Raw genomic sequence first — 5,382 nt, 5'->3', positions numbered from 1 at the left:
ATTTTTCCAAGAATACCGAACTTCTTCCGATCTTGATAGAATCCTGGACGAGTTGCACAATTTGCAACAAGGTTCAATGGACTTGGTTACTCTCAAGTCTACCTTCTTGGCAAAGACTCGTTTTTGCCCGGAATATGTTAGTGATGATCACAAGCTAATGAAGGATTTTTACCGTACTCTGAAAGATGAGTTCAAGGGTAAGATTATTCGGGGTATGGCTAAGTCATTTGAAGAGTTATTTGAATTGGCTCGGGGTTTTGAGCCGGAAGTTCCAAGGAAAAGTGATTTCTCTTTTTCTAAGAGAAAGTTTGAAGGTTCTAGTCATTCTAACGTTTCTAACAAGAAAAATAAGAAGGGTTCCGAAAGTGCGAATAGTGTGAAGAAGGGTGGTTTTGGGAACTTTGTCCCTACTTGCTACAATTGTGGGGTACGTGGACATATGGTTCGAGATTGTCCGAAGCCAACTTCAACAAACAAGCTCACTTGTTTTAATTGCAACAAAGAAGGACACTGAAAGTCGGAGTGTCCCGATTTACGAAACGATAATGCTAAGCGTCTAGAGAAAGTGGCGGGTACGGCTAGGGGTCGCAACTATTTGATGATGAATGATGAAGCCAAGCAATCCAACGAGGTGGTCTCAGGTATTTTTATGGTTAACTCCAATCCTGCAAGGATTCTATTTAATAGCGGTGCAAATTTGTCGTTTGTGTCTCCAAAATTTGTGCCTAAACTTAATAGACCGTTAACTAAGTTAAGTCGTCCGGTAGAAGTCAAAATAGCGGACGGCAAGATGGTGCTAGTGGTTGATGTGTGTAAAAATTGTGATGTCGTTTTTGGTGCCGAAAACTTTAAGATAGATCTTATCCCGATGACTTTGGGTGATTTTGATATCGTTGTTGGTATGGATTGGCTCGATCATAATAGGGCAGATATTGCATGCCATGAAAAATTTATTCGTGAGAAGACCCCAAGTGGGGCAGAGTTAATTATTCACGGTGATAAGCATAGAAGACTTGTGCCGATATGCACTTTTGTACGGGCACATCGTTTCCTTGTTAGTGGTGGCATGGCTTTTCTTGCCCATGTTGTTGATACTCGTGATGAGCCACCACCCATTCGTGAAATTCCGGTGGTAAATGAGTTTGAAGACGTTTTTCCGGATGAGTTACCGGGTGTTCTGGCGGAAAGACAAGTTGAATTTCGCATTGAGTTGGTTCCGGGAGCTACTCCCATTGCTAAAACTCCTTATCGTTTAGCACCGACAGAAATGCAAGAGTTGTTAAATCAAACCCAAGAGTTGCTTGAAAAGGGTTTCATTCGACCGAGTGCTTCGCCATGGAGTGCTTCGGTTTTATTCGTGAAGAAGAAGGATAATAGTATGCGGATGTGCATCGATTACCGGGAGTTGAATAAAGTGACGATCAAGAATCGTTATCCATTGCCTCGGATTGACGATTTGTTTGACCAACTCCAAGGTGCGATGTATTTCTCAAAGATTGACCTACAGTCCGACTATCACCAAATACGGGTCCGTGAGGAAGATATCGAGAAAATGGCTTTTCGAACTCGTTATGGGCATTTTGAATTTGTGGTAATGCCTTTTGGTCTTACGAATGCACCGGCGGCATTCATGGATCTTATGAACCGAGTGTGCCAACCTATGTTGGACAAGTCGGTAATTGTGTTCATTGACAACATACTTGTCTATTCGAAGAGTATGAAAGAACATGGACTTCATTTGCGGTGTGTGTTAAAGACATTGCAGAAGGAGAAGTTGTATGCTAAATTCTCCAAATGTGAATTTTGGCTAAGGGAAGTTCAATTCCTTGGGCATATTGTGAACGAAAATGGTATTCAAGTAGATTCGGGGAAGATTGAGACGGTGAAGAGTTGGAGACGACCGACTACGCCTACGGAAATCCGAAGCTTTCTCGGATTGGCCGGTTATTATCGTCGGTTTATCCAAGACTTTTCTAAGATCGCTTCTTCGTTGACGAAATTGACGAGGAAGAACGCGAGGTTTATTTGGGAGAACGAGCAAGAAATTGCTTTTCAATTGTTAAAAGAAAAGTTGTGTCAAGCTCCGGTGTTGGTATTGCCGGAAGGTACGGAAGACATGACGGTTTATTGCGATGCTTCGCTAAATGGGCTCGGGTGTGTTCTAATGCAAAGAGGTAAAGTCATCGCTTACGCCTCTCGACAATTAAAGGAACACGAGACGATATATCCGACTCATGATCTTGAGTTGGCGGCGGTTGTGCTTGCATTGAAAATTTAGCGCCATTACTTGTATGGTGTCAATAGTATGATTTATTCGGATCATAAGAGCTTGAAACATCTCTTTAACCAAAGAGATTTGAATTATAGTCAATGTAGGTGGATGGATGTGGCAAAAGATTATGATTGTGAAATACTTTATCATCCGGGTAAGGCGAATGTGGTCGCGGATGCGTTAAGTCGAAAGAGTCATCACCCGGAGTTACGATTGGGATTGTTACATATGATTATTACTAACGATTTTATTGAAAAACTTCGTGTGATCCAAATAGAGGCTTACGTTCACAACAAGCATGCGGAATGAATTGTGGGGCAATCGGAGTTCATTACTATGGGCTCGCGTGGTTTGTTGTCTTTTCAAGGAAGGGTGTGGGTGCCTAAGATGGGTGATTATCGACAAGTGCTACTTGATGAAGCACATAAGTCAAAGTATTCCATTCATCCGGGCACAACAAAAATGTACCCTGATTTAAGGAAGGAGTATTGGTGGCCGGGCATGAAACGTGATGTTGTTAAGTATGTTGAGCAATGCGTCACGTGTTTGCAAGTTAAAGCCGAACACCAAAAGCCGTATGGTAAGTTACAACCGTTAGAAATCCCGAAGTGGAAATGGGAGCACATTACCATGGATTTTATCACAAATTTACCAAAGACGGCGAGGACCCAATTTGATTCAATTTGGGTGATAGTTGACCGATTGACAAAAAGTGCTTTGTTCCTTCCCATTCGGGAAGCGATATCGTCGGAGACCTTGGCTAAATTGTTTATCAAGGAAGTAGTTGCTCGACATGGGGTTCCTATATCTATTATTTCGGATCGAGATACCCGTTTTACATCTCAGTTTTGGGAAAAGTTTCATGACGATATGGGTACACAATTAAAATTGAGCACGGCGTATCATCCTCAAACGAACGGTCAAACTGAACGTACGAATCAAACATTAGAGGATATGTTACGGGCGTGTATTATTGATTTCGGAGGTAGTTGGGACGAGCATTTACCCTTGGTGGAATTCTCGTACAATAATAGTTATCATACTAGTATCGGGATGCCACCGTATGAGATGCTTTATGGGCGAAGATGTCGAACTCCAATTTGTTGGGGTGAAGTGGGACAAAAGGAAATCGGGAGTACCGATTTGGTTTTAGAGACGAATAGCAAGATTGATGTGATTCGGGATCATTTGAAAAAGGCGCAAGATAGACAAAAGTCGTATGCCGATAAACGTAGGCGAATGATCGAATTCCAAGAGGGTGACATGGTGATGCTTAAGGTTTCGCCATGGAAAGGCATTATTCGGTTTAGAAAACGGGGAAAGTTAGCACCTCGGTTTATTGGGCCATTTAAAGTTTTAGCTCGTGTTGGCGAAGTTGCATATCGTTTGGAATTACCAGAAGAACTTGCGGGGATCTATAATACATTTCATGTTTCCCATCTCCGTAAGTGTCTTGTGGATGATTCTTCGTGGGTGTCATTAGACGAAATTGAACTAAACAACAAGCTAGAGTATATTGAGGAGCCGGTTGCCATACTTGACGAAAAAGTGAAAAGATTGAGAAATAAAGAGGTGAGAACTTTTAAAGTTCAATGGCGGCGTAGTATAGGTTCTGAGTTTACTTGGGAGCCCGAAGAGTTTGTTCTTATGTATCTTCCTGCTTGTCATGCGGTGAAATGTCCCGTTCTTATTGATTAAAAACGTTCCATATTAATTGATTTCGTTGCGAGGTTTTGACCTCTATATGAGACGTTTTTCAAAGACTGCATTCATTTTAAAACAAACCATAACCTTTATTTCGTCAATAAAGGTTTAAAAAGCTTTACGTAGATTATCAAATAATGATAATCTATAATATCCTGTTTACACACGACCATTACATAATGGTTTACAATACAAATTTGTTACAACGAAAAAAAGTTTCTTGAATGCAGTTTTTACACAATGTCATACAAGCATGGACTCCAAATCTCGTCCTTATTTAAGTATGCGACAGCGGAAGCTCTTAATAATCACCTGAGAATAAACATGCTTAAAATGTCAACAAAAATGTTGGTGAGTTATAGGTTTAACCTATATATTATCAAATCATAATAATAGACCACAAGATTTCATATTTCAATACATATCCCATACATAGAGATAAAAATCATTCATATGGTGAACACCTGGTAACCGACATTAACAAGATGCATATTTAAGAATATCCCCATCATTCCGGGACACCCTTCGGATATGATATAAATTTCGAAGTACAAAAGCATCCGGTACTTTGGATGGGGTTTGTTAGGCCCAATAGATCTATCTTTAGGATTCGCGTCAATCAGGGTGTCTGTTTCCTAATTCTTAGATTACTAGACTTAATAAAAAGGGGCATATTCGATTTCGATAATTCAACCATAGAATGTAGTTTCACGTACTTGTGTCTATTTTGTAAATCATTTATAAAACCTGCATGTATTCTCATCCCAAAAATATTAGATTTTAAAAGTGGGACTATAACTCACTTTCACAGATTTTTATTTCGTCGGGAAGTAAGACTTGGCCACTGGTCGATTCACGAACCTATAACAAATATGTACATATATATCAAAGTATGTTTAAAATATATTTACAACACTTTTAATACATTTTGATGTTTTAAGTTTATTAAGTCAGCTGTCCTCGTTAGTAACCTACAACTAGTTGTCCACAGTTAGATGTACAGAAATAAATCGATATATATTATCTTGAATCAATCCACGACCCAGTGTATACATATCTCAGTATTGATCACAACTCAAACTATATATATTTTGGAATCAACCTCAACCCTGTATAGCTAACTCCAACATTCACATATAGAGTGTCTATGGTTGTTTCGAAATATATATAGATGTGTCGACATGATAGGTTGAAACATTGTATACGTGTCTATGGTATCTCAAGATTACATAATATACAATACAAGTTGATTAAGTTATGGTTGGAATAGATTTGTTACCAAATTTCACGTAGCTAAAATGAGAAAAATTATCCAATCTTGTTTTACCCATAACTTCTTCATTTTAAATCCGTTTTGAGTGAATCAAATTGTTATGGTTTCATATTGAACTCTATTTTATGAATCT

Source organism: Rutidosis leptorrhynchoides, chromosome 7, assembly GCF_046630445.1.
Source record: "Rutidosis leptorrhynchoides isolate AG116_Rl617_1_P2 chromosome 7, CSIRO_AGI_Rlap_v1, whole genome shotgun sequence".
Taxonomy (NCBI): Eukaryota; Viridiplantae; Streptophyta; class Magnoliopsida; order Asterales; family Asteraceae; genus Rutidosis; species Rutidosis leptorrhynchoides.
This window is presented reverse-complemented; position numbering follows the sequence as displayed.